A 17228-nucleotide genomic window follows, 5' to 3' on the forward strand; every position below is an offset into this window, starting at 1 on the left:
ATTTCAGGAGTATTCTACTTGTTTCCAAAACAGTTAGGAGTATACTTGAACTGTGACTAACCTGTTTGTGGAAGCAATGTGGTTTAATGGTGAGCACCTGCTTTCCTTCCGAGAGTCTTGAGTTCTAGTTCTTGCTAGGCAGAGAGTGCCTATGTGATCAGACCACAAGAAAACATTTAAGATGTGTTGTCACTATTTCCTGTAGGCAGAATTAAGCTCTTCCTTTGTGACTCAACTGGGAGGAGCTGGCGCTAATTTCCTCTGGACTTTGTCCCATCTACCTTTGTGTTGTATTGTTTCTTGATCATCACATCATTTGGCTTTGTATCATTTGACTGGAATGAGTCATCACTGTGAGAAAGACTATATGCTGAGTCCTTAGACTCCTTCCAGTGACTTAGCAAATCTCCAGCTGATTTTGAGGCCCTCGGGCACACTACAGTTTACCTAGTAGATTACTGATGTTATCGATCTTGAAAATGTAACAAAAAAAGTCCATTATTAAAACAGTGAACACATAGAATATTTGTGAGACTACACCACATTGTTTTGGGGAATCAAGGTGACCCCCTCTCTTTGTGATGTGTGTGAACTTACCATTCACAACAGCCTCTAACATTATTCCTGTCAAATAAATGGAAAAAAGTAACCTAGGTCAGGTCAATTATAAACCTGTGTGAATGGCAAGTATAGGGACTGAGCAATTGTACAAAGTTTCTGATTTAAATCATTTGAGGGTATTTGAGACCACCTTGCTTGTGTCACAAAGAAAAGCTCTTAAAGATGCAAATAATCCACAGTTTAAAAAAAAAAAACAGATGATAATCAGCCAATGTTGAAAGAGCAAGAGAAGTAAAAAGAAAGATTGATTGAATTTTTAGTTAAAAGAATAAAACTAACAGAATGCAAGTCTGGAGAAAGAGAGGTGAAAGGAATGTCGACAAGCTGATTGCCTCCTTTTGTCATTACAGGGCATCAATAGATACTCTTAGATACATCAATAGATACTCTGAAACTTGTGAATAAAACATGAGACTTAAAATATCAATTTAAAGGCAAAAAATTGAGCACTAGATTATTTGAAAACCAAACTTGCAGGTTTCCAAAGAGAAACACACATAGCACACAAATGTACACATGCATAAAATAGAAGGAAAGGCCTCATTGCAAAAAAGAATCCAAAGGAATATTTAAAAGTCATGTGGTATGTGGAATGTGGAATACATTTGCTTATCTTTACTTCCTCTATAGAATTCAATGAAATATGGAAAAGACATTTAGCATGTAGAATAGAATTGGTTATTACCTGATTAATCATCTAAAAATAGGGCAAGAATAAAAATGCATAAAACCCACAAGTATAAAGAAAATGGAAGAGGAAATGATAGGAGATAAGCAACATCAACAAACATTGGAAATGGAAGAACAAATGGTAATTTTGCAGAATGAAGAAAGTGACTTCATCTACTATAAAAGAGACGTCAACAAGGCCTAAATTGGAGTCAAAAAATGGCCAGAAGTCTCAGAAATTGAAGGTACACAGTAGCTTTAAAAGTGATTTATGGAGTTAAAAACAGAATTGAAATATCATTCAAGGAACACTTAGACATGCCCTTCTTTGTTGTTTTGTGTCAAGACTAAAACCCCTTTGCAATTCTGGTTTAAGGTAAGAGATTTCTTTTCTTGAGATACTGATCCATAAAAAGTAAAACAAAACAACATTTTAGACATAAGAATACCAAGAAAATGGTGGCAACTAAATCTGAGTAACATTTTAAACACTTGTAGGATGTATTCCTATATTCTTTAGTAAGTGAAAATCTACATACTCTTACTCCCTTTAAAGCCCACAACAGGGGTCTCAGAAACCAGCAGCCAGTTAGAATTGTCCAATTAGGTGGACACACTGCCCCAGCGAGCACCAGTGAAACAGTCACTACTTTATTTGAAAAATTAGGGAACAGCCCTCAGGTCATTGCATCCTTCTCATAATTCCAGACAGTTTTTAAAGCCCTCAACTGAAAATATAATTTAAAAAATGAATGAAAAAAATAGGAGGATTTGAACATGAATTTACAGAGTTTAAAAAATAAATTCTGAATTCAGAGATAAACTTCAAAAAACTATAATTAATATCCTCAGAGTTAAGGGCAAATAGTATAACCATGAATAAAGACCGTGCCATATAGAAAAGTGAAGTAACTAATTCTTGAAAACTAATTGTGACATTAATACTTTTGGAAAATCACAATAATAATTGAAAGCTACTTGCAAATATGAGGGGAAGATATTTTCAGCCACAGAGAATGCTTTGTGCTTCTGTTCATTGAAAGCTACTGAAGGATGTGTTTATTGAAAGGATCAAGAAAAAAGAACTTAAACGATTCAGAGAAAAAGTAATTCAGAGTAGAATAGGGTCAAGTGTGTTTCTTAGGGGAAAACTTGTGTGTGTGCATGTACAAATCTGAGTATCTGCAGAGTTGTGGCTGTGTAAACACTGAAGGGTAATTTAACCAAACATTATGATTAAAGTCTTTTGAGAGGTTTAGAGAAGTACAGGTGTTTTCTTCAAGTGAGGGTGAGAGTTTAAAAAACTTACATCCTTATTTAACATATTAGAATAATTTATATCTAAAATGGGAGAAACATGTATTACTCTACAAATGGATATATTTTTAAAAAACACTTTTAAAAAGTAAAAGAGCAGACACATTGTTCAAGATAAATTTTTATTCTTGCTTCTATCTAATTTTTAAGTACATTGCACAGGATGCTACCTAAGATTTCTGAATATTCAGTCCAAAGCTCTAATTTTACTTATTGACCTCACATATTCCCATGTACTTCCTATACTTTTAACATCTCTCCAAAATTAACATATTATATGGAATAAAATGTCCCTAACTTTTTGATCAACTATATTAAACTATAATAAATTCAGTTTCCAAAGATAACCCTCAATTTACCCTGGCCAAAATAAAAAGCAGGGGGTATATTAGTATTTTCAAAATAGACTGCTGCTGTCAATTTTTATTCAGAATTATTTAAATTGTTAAAAATGATTGGTTCTAGTACCATATCATACAAGCTTATAAATTTATAAACAGTTTACACTCATGTAGAGTTTCGCTGTCAGTATTTGTAGACTGTAAGACAGAATAAGTCATACGGTATGTTCATTCACTGAAGATGGCTTGCAAAGTACTAAATGCCTAAAATGTTTACAAATAATTTTGAACTGTAATGGAACCAGCTGACTGACATTTCACAATGCAAAATCTGTGCAGAAATTATGTGCCCTCAGCGACTTCATGCATACTTCCTGAAGAGAGTGCATGCAATGAGCCAACATATATATGTCCATATTTCCTTTGATTAGCATAAATTTTAATTCCCTCATAAACTAGAATACTGCCATTATACTTAGCTAAAGGGCTCATTGAGCCGAATAGTTGAATCTGAGAAAGGAGATATATGCTCCAGAATGGCAGGACTTTACTGTTTTGTATTCAGCAAAATCTTAAGCATTCTTGAACAAGAAGGACATGATACCACTTAAGATAAAGTTCTATTTTTCAGAATTAACCTACCCATGAAGAAATCTGTATTCGTTAGACAATCATATGGCTCTACTCTTACCTTATTCTATTTGCAGCCCATCATACATTATTATCATTATGTTTTTGTTTTTGAAGAATATTTAAAAGTTCAGCCTTTGATATAATTTAAGTAAGTATCAAACAGGAAGTTGAGTTAACTTTTTAGGCAGCGGTCTTCCCAGAACTCATAAAAATACATCACATAGGCTGGCTACACCTGTTTACTAAGCTAGTACTTTATGAAGCTTTGGGGAAATCGTCATTAAACAATAAAAAGTAGCATTTTTGGCTGATGCATAGAGAAGTCCCATAAGTCTAATATACAGATTTCCCCCCTTCTCAGAAAGCAGAGCTCTCCTGTGAAACCTTTATAAGCCCAAATGGAATAAAACAAAGAAACAATGATCTAAGCCACATGTTGGTAACAGATAACACAAAATAAATCCAGATAAAGCACAGACACTCACAGACACAGGTCAAAGCCATGGAGGCTTGATGCTGAGATGTGGAGTGTGGTTCCCAGGGAAGCAGCTTGGTGCTGTCATTCTCACTGCTCAGCAGACGCTACTTCTTTGAGGGCTCCTTCAAAACAAATGCTGAACACTGTTTTCCCTTCTCACCAAAGTGAAAATCCTCTTCAGATTTCTCATAGTTAGCAAAAACAGGTACTAATGCAAGTCTTTCGTAAAAGTGTTGTAAGGTGAACCTTTGAAAAGGGAGGGATACCTATACTAAAATTAACCTAGACTGTGTCTCGTATTTAGTCTTTGAGTCTAGACACAAAGTAATCCAGTTCTCATAGAGAGGCCTGTGAAGTTTCTCCTTCAGATAGCTTCAGGGCACAGTACTACAGGCGTCTTAAAGAGTTGCTTAATTTTGTGTTCTTTTAATATTTGGCCTAGTACTTAGTATAGAGTAGGCATTCCATAATTTCTTGCTTAATCAAATAGAATTAAGTTTTGGTAGGAAATTAAGTTGCTGGGGAAGTTTAAGAAAAATATTGAGGGTCCTTCTAGCATTCCCAAGTGAATTACTAGCAGCTAAAAAAAAAGCACACTCAGTACCAGGATTGGGCTTAACTACAGTCAAACTCTCATTAATCCTCCATGGCTTATCTAAATCTTTAATTTTAAAATGGAAAAATGTTGAAAGATGTTACTTTAATGTAAGATTGAATAGTGGAAGCCCCAAATTACAACATGACTCTTTAAGATTTAGACAACAGAATTTCTTGTACAATGACTGCAATATCCTCAACTGAAAAAAATAATAATCCTGCAAATACTTAACAAAAAATTATTTTTATTTACCATTTACACTGAAAATAAGGGGAAGGACCAACTCACAATTCACAACAATCATGGAGTCAGACATTTGTTATTTAATATGGGCAAAAAACATTTTGTACTTCAGAATTTTTTTTCAGCTACAGTCTATACTTTCAATCTTACAAGTAATTTGTTGCATTCTAGTCTAATAAGGTTTAGATTTTTAAATTGCTACTTCTAATTTTGTATTGTGTGCTATTTTTATCATAGATATGTTACTGTGTTTTAAAAGTTGAATATATTTAGACACCTCTCAAATGCTACTTCTTAGTGTGGTATCGTCCAAAAAGGACATACGAATTTTTGTGGTATTTCTTACTTTATGATCATTGCTAACTTTTACAGCATTCTGAACACTTCTTTCTCATAATACTAATATAATCGATTTAATAAAGCCACTTAACAATGACTTCTCTATCTGAAAATTTACCATGTCCTCAAAGTGGATTTAATCTAATAGAGCATGCTAAGTCTCTAAGATCATTTTCAAACTGTTCATTTTTATAGATACATTAATTAGAAATATCCTTTTGTGCAGTATAGTAAAATAAGTATGGTTTTGAGAAAGTTCCACTGATGTCAGCAGTATTAAAGGACCATGTATTAAATTTACTATTCAAATTAATTTTTTTGTATGGTTTTTATTGAGATATAATTGGCATACAGCACTGTATAAGTTAAAGGTGTACAATGTAATGCTTTGACTTACATAGCTCATGAAATTATTACAATAGATTTAGTGAACATTCATCATCCCGTATAGGCACAACATTAAGGAAATAGAAAAAAATATATTTTTCCCTAGTGACGAGAATTCTTAGGATTTCTCTCAACAACTTTCACTTATAGAGCACATAACATACAGCTAACTCTATTTACCATGTACATCCCTAGTACTTATTTATCTTACAAGTGGAAGTTTGTACCTTTTGACTACCTTCATCTAATTCACTCTTCCACAACCCCATGCCTCTGGTAGCCACAAATATGATTTTTACTGTAAGTTTGTTTCTGAAGTACAATTTACCTACAACACTAAGTTAGTTCCTGGTCCACAACACACTGATTTGATATTTCTGTAGACTTAAAAATCATCAGTGGGATAAGTCCAGTTGCCATCTGGCACCACACAAAGATATTACATACATATTGACTATATTCTCCACACTGTAACTGTGACTCATTTATTTTATAACTGAAGGTTTGTACCTCTTAATCTCCCTCACCTATTTCCCTCCTCCCCCCAACCCCTTCCTCTCTAGCACCTACCTGTTTGTTCTCTGTACATGTTTGTTCATTTTTTGTTTGATTTTCAGATTCTACATAAAAAGAAAGCATATAGTATTTGTCTTCTTCTGTCTGACTTATTTTACTTAGCATAATACCCTCTAGGTTTGTCCAATATTGCAAATGGCAATATTTCATTCTTTTTATGTTTAATATTCCATTGTGTGAATGTATATATATGTTTATATATGTAAAATATCACATATTCTTTATCCATTTATCTGTTGATGGGCACTTAGGTTGCTTCCATATATTGCCTATTGTAAATAATGATACAGTTAATATAGGGGTGAATGTATCTTTTTGAATTAGTGTTTTTGTTTTCTTGGGATAAATATCCAGGAGTAGAATTGCTGGATTGTGTGGTAGTTCTCTTTAATTTTTTGAAGAATCTCCATACTGTTTTCCCTAGTGGTTGCAACAATTTACATTCCCACTAACAGTGCATAAGGGGTCCCTTTTCTCCACATCCTCACCAACATATGGTATTTCTTGTCTTTTTGATAATAGCCATTCTGACAGGTGTGAAGTTATATTGTGGTTTCGATTTTCATTTCCCTGATGATTAGTGATGTTGACCATTTTTTTCACGTGTCTGTTAGCCATCTGTATGTCTTCTTTCGTAAATGTGTACTCAGGTCCTCTGTCCATCTTAAAATCAATTTCTTTGTTTTTTGACATTGAGTTATATGAATTCTTTGTATATTTAGGATATTAACCCCTTATTGGAAATATCATTTACAAGTATCTTCTCCCAGTCAGTAGGCATGTCACAGAACATACTGCCTATGTTTTCTTCTAGGATTTTTATGGTTTCAGGTCTTATACTTAAGTCTTTAATCCACTGTGAGTTTATTTTTGTATATGGTGTAAGAAGGTAGTCCACTTCAGTTCTTGTGCATCCAGCTGCCCAGTTTTCCCACCACCACTTATTTAAAAGACTGTCTTTTCCCCATTGAATATCCTTGCCTCCATTATCTTAGTTTAATTGCCTGTATAAACATGGGTTCATTTCTGGACTCTCTAATTCCATTTATCCATGTGTCTGTATTTGTGCCAGTACTCACTCAGTATTCAGTACTGTTTTGATTACTGTAGCTTTGTAGTATACTTTGTAATCAGGGAGCTTGATGTTTTCTGTTTTGTTCTTTTTTCTTAAGATTATTTGGAAATTTGGGATATTTTGTGTTTCCATACAAATTTTAGAATTATTCTTGTTTTGTAAAAAAAAAAAAAAAAAAGCTTTGGTATTTTGATAGGGATTGCATTGAATCTGTACATTGTCTGAGTAGTATGGTCATTTTAACAATATTATTCCAACTCATAAGCACAATATATCTTTCCATCTTCAGCTTATGTTTGTATCGTCATCAGTTTCTTTCATCAGTGTCTTATAAGTTCCTGAGTACAGATCTTTTACCTCCTTGGTTAGATTTATTCCTAAGTATTGTATTCTTTTTGATGTGATGGTGAATGGATTTGTTTCCTTAATTTTTCTTTATAATAGTTCATTGTTAGTCTACAGAAACACAGCAAGTGAAGAGGGTATAGCTCAGTGGTAGAGTGCATACCCAGCATACACAATGTCCTGGGTTCAATCCCTTGTACCTCCATTAAAAGAAATAAGCCTAATTACCTCCCCTGAAAAAAAAAAATAAAAAATAAAATTGATAAAAAAGAAACACAACAGATTACTATATATTAGTTCTGTATCCTGCAACTTTACCAAATTCATTGAGTTCTAGTAGTTATTCTTTAGGATTTTCTATGTATACTATCATGTCATCTGCAATCAGTGACAGCTTTTCTTCTTCCTTTCCAATTTGAATTCCTTTTATTTCTTTTTCTTGTATGGTTGCAGGGGCTGGCACTTCTGAGTTGAATAAAAGTGGCACGAGTGGGCATCCTTGTCTTATTCCTGATCTTAGATGAAATGCTTTTAGCTTTTCAGCATTGAATATGATGTTTGTTGCGGGCTTGTCATATATGACCTTTATTTGAAGCTATGTTCCCTCTATGCCTGCTTTGTTGGAAATTATTAGAAATTATTAGAAATGAATGTTGAATTTGGTCAAAAAGCAGTTGAATTACTTTGATAAAGGATTTGGAATTTATAAGATCTTTAATTCATATTGGTTTATTACCCAGCAGAAAGTATAAATTTAAGGGCCGCCAAAAGTTTATAAAGTGTATATTTCCTTGAATCTTTGCTAAAATAGGTATTATATATAAGGCTTCAATTTGTTGGAAAAATATTGATTTTAATTAATATGTTTACTACACCTTTAAATTTTACTTTGCATTTTGTTAGACAAGTTTATTTCTATTTTGTCTCTTTTTCTCCCTGTGCTCTTACATATTTAAACATTTTTAAAAGTTGAAGGCCTACAAAATGTCTTAGTTCAACAAGATAATGTTTATTAAGTACAAAGGTAATAATCTAATTAAAAAAACATCTTCTGAAGCCCCTAGGAATACCTATACATCAGTCCTATGATGGTAGTAAAGCAGAGGAAATTCTCTAAGGAGCAGTTGATAGATTATGAACACGTTGATATTACAACCCAAAAAGGTCAAATACTGACTCTGTTTTTCTGTATTTCTTAAGTTGTGTCCCCAAAGTATCAGCCTTGCAATTTACAGAATCATCTGGCACTCATGACCCAAATCCAAAATCAAGGGACTCATCCTAGCCTTTGGGAGTCAAGCACAGCACACATAATTTCCATTTTATAAAATCTCTCAGAAAATCAGATGTATGCTAACTTTTAAAAACCATTTTAATAGTGGATACATTTGTAGGCTGTCTGACATGCATCATTAAATAAATAACTAATGGTAATAGCTAAGCAAGACTTTTGTAGTAATTTAAATAGATTCAATATATTAAACTACAATCAAATATATGTTACGATTTCCATTTGAATGAATTTGTAGAAAGAAGCTTTTGATGGAAATGCAACTCATAAAATTACACAATGGGAAATTATGTGATTAATGGAATATTAATTGTACAATCAAATAAGCACACATAAGATGTATCCATATTAAAATGCATAAGAAGATTATTTATTTAGAATTATCTTGGTACAATTATACTATTTAGGCAGTTGGGAGTCACAGATTTCTTTTGATATCAAAGAGAAGATGTTAGAAAATTAAAAACAGGAGCATTTAGGAAAAGACATAGAAAAGTAGGAAAAGACATATTTAATTTTTTAAACATGAAATCTCACGTAAGTGATAACATTTCCCCTCAGTATTTTTAGACCTCTTAGAGAATTACTATGGACAATTTGTAGTAACTATGATTATGTGTCCTAGCTAATTATCATAATAACCAGTAAAATGCAAAAGTAAAATTATTATGGTCAGGTTAGCTTTTTATCATTGAGTCAATTACTCCACAAAACTTAAAAATCTTACTGATCATTTTGTTTAAGTAGAAGTTTTTATAAGGCTATATTTTAACCCTTTGTTTTATGAAAGCAGTTTACTGGTTTTGGTATATTACTAACTATAATAATTGTCAGAATGGCATATTGAAATTATTCAAGGCCATTGTTAGAAAGTGCATAAAAAAGATCAAGAATTAATTAAAATACTAAAATGATCATTTTAGAACTAATAAACAATTTTACTGAAGTACTAGATTATATTTTGAGTCTATTTTATCTTCATTGCTTTAAAAAGCAATCTTCTACTTTAACAGGGTTCTGATGCCTTTTAGTTATACTCAGCATTTTGGTATTATAGGATCAAAGTTTTTAAAATCATTATTATATTGCCCTACTATCCCCAAGTTATGCAATTTCCAATAATTACCACGTATGAATATTTTTTATTTGAAGTTTAAAAAATGCATTTTTTGCAATTCTTATACTTATTAGTCAGTCATTTAATGTAGAAAAATTTAAATGACGACATAGATATTATTACTTTGTGCCCTGTGAATAGAAGTCAGGGAAATCACCAGAAAGTTGCATTATTATTTAAACATTAATGTATCCGTGGCAGACAATTTTATCTAAAACAATTTTTTATCAGTGAAATAAAAATTTTAATGATTTCTGAAACTTATTCTTATCCAATGATTCCCCATATACTAGTATGACTGTAGAATTTCCTATGATAAACATACTTATGCTCAGATGGATTTTAAGCACATGATTGTTGACCAAGGAAGGTACTTGCCACCCTTGTCCAACTATAAACCTGCTTTTTTACAATAATTTTAAGAAAATAAAATCTTTTTGCAATGACTTTGTTTGAAAGGATGGGAATGCCCTAAATTATTATACCCATTTTTTTTTTCTGTACCATGTCTCTATTTGTGACCTCTGAATTAGCCCATATGTTGTTGTCTTTCTGTTCTACATCAGTAGCAATTTCTACGTCTATACCATTTATCTCATTCCATCCATATCGTTGTCCTCCTAATCTGAAGGGTTTTTCATCTATTTTCCTATCTGTACCACCGGATATTTTAAGTTAAATTTCTTTGGCTCTCTCACTCTCTTGCTCTTTCTGTCCAACTTCTGTCTCATCTCTCTGTCCCTGCTCTCCATCTTTCTCAATTAAGCAGTCAATACAAATATAACAAAGATTGTTTCCTTATCCACCAAATATTTTACTGACTGCTTACCACTGTTCTAGATGCTAGAAATACATCTGTAGAAAAATAGGCCATAACCCATATCTCATGGCATTTATATTCTAAAAAGGAGATAAACAAAAGCATTAAGGAAAATGTGTTGCATGTGTTACAAAGATAAATCCTAAGAAAGGAAGGGGGAAGGGAATATTGGAGAGGGGAGTTTTCGTTTAAACAGTAGTTAGGGAAAGGCTCTTTCATAGGGTGGTACCTATAATATAAACACAAAGGTTGTAGCATCACACAACTCCAGAAGAGTGTCATTCACACTGTAATCTATGTGAATGATGCCTCCTGAGTTGTGAGGCCCACAAGCTTTGCAGCCATCAGTAGTGCCCTGGTAAAGACCTGAAGGAGTTAGGGGAGAAAACCACACAGACATCTGGAGAAGAGAATTCTAGGCAGAGGACACAAATGTTTTAAGACAGAAGCATGTTTAGATGTTTGTGTGTCATCAAAGAGGTCAGTGTGTCTGAAAAGTGTTCAGTGACTGTTTGAATATAATTTAAATACCATCTACAGTCAAATATGTTGACTATATACTGATCCAAATTGATATTTCTAATGTCTTAAACACTAAAAAGGAAATTATTCTTAATTTATTCTTTGTATTACATAACTCAAATTTTGTCCCAGTCAAACATCTACCATCATGAAGATTGCATTTTTGAAACCAAATACAGCTAGATAAAATAAATACTGATAATGAACAAATACCATGTATTGACTGGCATTTATATATTATCATTCCTTTCGGTATTGGAGAAAAAAATCTTCAAATTAATAATATTCATCTTGTGATCTGTGCAAGAAAGTTGCATAATATATGGTGAATTAATTTAGACATGCTGAAATAAGTAAGAACACACAATTTGCAAATAACTGTGGCTTTGGATTTCTTTCTAGATGCTTACATTGTGCACAATCTTACTAAAAATATTTCCACACTCTGTGGAAGGATGCTCATACTCAGAAGAGATCCAAAAGCATCTGTGTAGTGATTGAAAAGTAAATAGAGCAGTGGTTTCTTTTGAGTTGATACTGTGCTTCTTTCCATCTGGGACTCTTAGCTCAATCAAAACAAAAGGATATTTTGGAGAGAGAACGAAAGAATTCATTTGAGCTTTTTCAGATACACTGTCTGCTTCAATCTTTTTCAAGTTTGAAGTTTCAGATCCCTCCTCCCCTCATCCAAAACTGTTCTAGGGAAACTGTAATTCTTTGTTCCTGTCCCAGAATTTTCTGTTTTTCCAAAATAGTGGTTTAAATGTTAACAGAGCAAACAAAGCCACCAATCTTAAAGCTAAAATAACAGCCAGTCCTCTCTAGCCTACACTTTGGGATATTAAATTCTAAGTGTCTTGTGAGCAACTCATTTCAACAACCAATTACTGCTTTCAAGACACCACGAAGACTAAGTAAGAAAGCATCATCCACCTCACATTTCTGAAGTGTATGTGCTCTGTGTGAGCCAAGCCCCATGAAGCGTTGAACCAAACAACCACAGCAGGTTCCTATCCTCTTGGTTATTCAGCATTAATTTCTTAATGCCTGATTGGGCTTGCTGATGAGTGGCCTCTATCTCTCAGGTATTCTGCAACATTGATTTCCAGCCTTGGAGTGAATTATTTGTTCGTTTTCTCTTTGCATGATTTAACACAGTTGGATTGCTATGAAGAGAAAGGGAGGGAAAGAAATCTCTTGAATAGATGTGCCCTACTTGTGGCTGCTGTTTAGTAATACTGATGTGAATGTATATGTTTTTTAAAAGACTGCTAAGATTTCTTCCAGCTGCAAAATTCTAATATTTTGCCTTTAACTACCAAATGCTTATAATTAAACATTTTCATACACAACATATGCAGTTTACAATTAAGATCACTGTACTAAAATATTTTCCATGGATATGAGGTCCCTCCAACCAAATACCATTTTTAAAATTTTACCAGCTGAAATGTTTTATTAATGTATTTTTCCAAAACATTTCTTAAGCCAGTTCAAAGGCTCTTTTGCATATTTGCTATTTTATGACTTAGTGCAATAGCTTTGAGCAAAATTGTCATCTTTTCAATTTCATTTGTATTCTCCTTACTAAAATAACAATGAATGTTCTAAATTTTTGGTTACTACATCTGGACAGCATTTAGGCATCAATAAGCATTTTAATATCTGAAAATTGTTGTCAGATAGAAAATTGTTTAGAAATGCAAACGGTACACACAAGAAAACACAGTGTCTATTTCTGAGTCATAACCCTTTGTATTATGAATGTTTATATTTTCATTATCCAGTCATCTTATCTAAGTCTTTTTTGCCATTTAAAATACAATTACTTGGTCATATTATATGTATACATATTCTTTTTCACTTCAATAAAAATTTATATATAATATACTTTAAAAATTATAATATGTGATCAATATTGTACTTAATTAAAAATTACTTTCTATACTAATATATATAAACATACAAAATATACCTTAAAAAATCTTAAAGATATTTATAAATTAAAAAAAATTTACTTCTGAAAGAAACTCTTTACTGGAAGATGTAATGAATATTGATATCAATATTCAATTAGTAATTTTCCCAATGTCTCTCCAAATATAATCCTACTTTCAAATATATCAAATAAGTCCTTAAATGTACACATATATATCTGAGCCCCAGAAATAGTATAATAATTCGCCTATATTTTATATTTAGGGAATACAGAGTCTATAAATGCAGATAAAATAATTAGAACTTCTAGTTAAACAAAAATGTAAATTAGCATAATGGCTTCAGACATGTGTCCCCATATCTGAATATTCTTCAAAAAAGTACTAATGTTGGTTTCTAAAGTCAGTGTCAAAACATTAAGTGAAGTTTCAAAATGTTCCTGATACACAAATTCAACAAATTCATATGTTGTTATAAAGAGATAGAAACTGAATATAATTGGGTATTGTGCTGACCATATTAGATGCATTGCATAGTCAACTGATCAACTACTTCTTTTAAATTTCATAAAATATAGTAGTAACTATACCAAAAGATGGAAGAAAGACTGTCTTCTGGTGGACATTGTAAACTTAATTCTTAACCTTAAAGCAGGGAAAAATATTATCATGACCTATCAAAAGGATCAGCAAATTGTAAGTTAAGGTTAAGATATTAAAAACCTCCGCATATTTGACTGTTTTGACTAATTTTGCATATTTTTGTGTCATTTAAACACATCTTATGCAAAAATGTTTAAATGGATATGAATTTTAAATGGCCTATTGACATATTTGGGCAATTTTACTTATTCCCCAAAAATATTCATCAATACCCTTGTGAATTCATACCTTGACCCAGTTTTTCTCATGATTAGAACGTCGACAATAAGAATATCAACAACATTGTCAATAACAAGAAGCCACTAAAATTAGAAGGACCTTTGTGCTTTTTTATCTGTGAAGGGCATGTGTACGTGGGTGTACAGATGAAAGAGAGAGAGGCTCATAAACAAATCCATCATAGCACAGCACCATAATTACAGATTTATTAAAATGAATTTAATCTTTAATGGTCAGTCAATATGCCGAAGAGTAATTCTAATTATCCTGTAAATTGTTTGCATCTGTGACTAATCCTACTGTAATACATCTTTGCCAATCAACTCACACCATTTCTGAATACTGCTTATTTATATCTTTGTCACTCTTCAATGTAATTTTACACTATACATGCACATTTTTCTTCTTTGTAATTATTTTTCACCTACCCTACTTATGTAGCTATTGCTTTTCTAACAAAAATCATACAAAACTTGAACAGATTTTTATAACCTCTGAAATAAAGTCATATTGTGCTTAGTTAACTCTTGTTTTTAGCTTTGGAAACATAAGTAGAGGTCACTTATGTATATAACTAAAATCCAAAAATATAATTAAGACATCTATTAAAATGGGAAATATTTGAACATTGTTAAGTCAGCATGTAAGGCAACTGAACAACCCAAAACTCTGAAATTCATCATCTTCTACGAGACTTAGCAATGCTTTTTGGAAAGAGAAAGAAAAGGCATTACTTTAGATCAGCTCTCTAAGGTTCCTTGCAAACCTGAAATTCAAGAAAAGGAGAAGCAAATTACAGTATTAATAAATAAACAAAACTTTCCCGTGGGTACTTCTGCTTTCATAAAAGGAGAAAAAAGATAGCTTTGTACCAGGCAAAATAAATCTATAAAGTGCTCTCTTATGCTTATAAAGAATGATGGGAAAAGAAGCCACACCCTTCAAACTTGCTATTTGCTAAGAGAAAGGCATTTATTTCAAAATTTCTGCCATTTTTTGTATTACTAATAAATAAAGTCTTTATGATCATGAGTAGGGAAATAAATCATAGTTAAGATCCTTAATAATGTTTGGGATATGTAAAGGAAAGTCCAAGACTATGTTTGCCACAGGGGATAGTGGGACCAGAATAAATTAGTAAATCTGGGAGGAACTTTCTACTTCTGGACACAACGGAAGTGAAATAGGTTGAAAGAACAATGAAAAGAATTTCCAAGTTAAACATACTCTATAGTTGGGAGGACCACCAGACTTTTAAAAACAAGGATATATATTATTGAATTTTACACTTTTAAAATCAGCTGTTTATGATTATCTGATTCAGCCCTAAGTCTCTGCAAAGTCTTTCACAGAGAATAAACATTAGAAGTTATGTATGTGTATGTATGACTGAAACATTATGCTGTACACAAGAAATTGACACAACATTGTAAACTGACTATACTTCAATTTAAAAAAAAAAAAAAAGGAAGAAAAGAAAGAAGTTATTCTGAAAGGGCTGCATCTAGGGTGGTTTCCGGTGGTGCAGAGAAGTGACAAAAGAGTTAGTAGATCTGGAAGTAAGCTACAATAAGTATGGGATATTCATCAGAATTGGAAAATTAAAGTAGAATTCCCTCTGAGAAATAGAGGTACTCTGAATATCCTTAAAAGTATTGAAAGAAACATGGGCTTTCATTAAAAAAAAAAAAAAAGGAAGGAAGCAGTCTCATGACAATTGAGACGAAGGTAGTGATATTGTCTTATAATTATAAATCTTCCCTGAGCACCAATAAACATTTCTGATTTCTATCCTGAGTAAGGTGGGTAGAGATTCACCGAGAAGCTACTCAGGAACTTTCAAACTTGATTAGTGTTTCCAAATTATGTATTCTTTTAGTTATGACATTCTGGAATAAGGTTGTAAAAATGGCAGCAAAAGAAATTTCAACCCTAGAGAATATAGTTAAGACAGTTGTAATTAGTGATAGTTTCAAATGTTAAAGAGTTGTCTGTGAGTTCTAGTTCTATGACCTCTTCTCCAGGCACTGTCTCCACCACTACTCTACCTTGCCAAACTGACTCTTCTTAAATCACAAGAATATGCACACTGCTACCTTTGCCTGCATGTCATTGATCAGAGTAAATCACAAGGTAGATAACAATGTTGGAAAGAGTACTCCTTCTATGGTGGTGCAAAGGCATCCTTGGTGAACGACTGTCTAGTCTATCTCCAATAGAATGTGGGTTTGGGGATTTCCTTTTAACAGTGGAGAGCCTATACATTTTATTGGCATATTTGATTTTGTGTCTTCTTGAAGTTTGAAATTTCAGGAGGAGCTCTCATATCATTAGCTTATTTACTCCTGTTACTGGGAAAAGGGGAATAAGAAGTACCTCAGTTCTTAGTCACCTGAAAAAAAAGAATTTTTGATGAGAGACAAAAAGCGTGATATAAGCAAGATTTTTGTTAGTGAAGTAAAAAAAAAAAAATAATGAAAGATAGTACACTCCCGAGAATTGGGAGCGGGCCAATCCGAGAGAGGGAAAACGGTGCTGTTCCCTCATTTATCCTGTTTTTATATCCTGGTTTCATGATTGATTAATTGATTGACAGCTCAGTTTCCTTGTGCTCTGGTTAATTGACAGCACAGGTTCCCTGTGTTCTGGATTGTTCCTTTCCCCTTCCTCTCTCCCTGCCCAGTGCTATTTCTATCTAAACTACCTAACACTCCCAAGACCCATTCAGACAGATTAGAGATACTTATTTATTCACTTTCAGGGAGAAACATTTTTGCTTAATTGTTGTATCATAATTTGTATTGTTGTCTGTGACATCTAAATATAAATTTTAATGTGCACATACTTAATATCTATCTCTCTAAATGGTTAATATGACTCTATTTCCCCTTTTCCTGAAAGAGATATCCTTTAAATTTTTTTCTAAGAAAATTTCCACTCATAGGCCAATACCTATATTCATTTTGCTAATAATCTCAAGTTCAGATGAATACAGAGAGTGTTCAGAAAATTCTTATTGAAACAAAAATATATCGAT

The sequence above is a fragment of the Camelus dromedarius genome, chromosome 1 (genome assembly GCF_036321535.1).
Source record: "Camelus dromedarius isolate mCamDro1 chromosome 1, mCamDro1.pat, whole genome shotgun sequence".
Lineage (NCBI taxonomy): Eukaryota > Metazoa > Chordata > Mammalia > Artiodactyla > Camelidae > Camelus > Camelus dromedarius.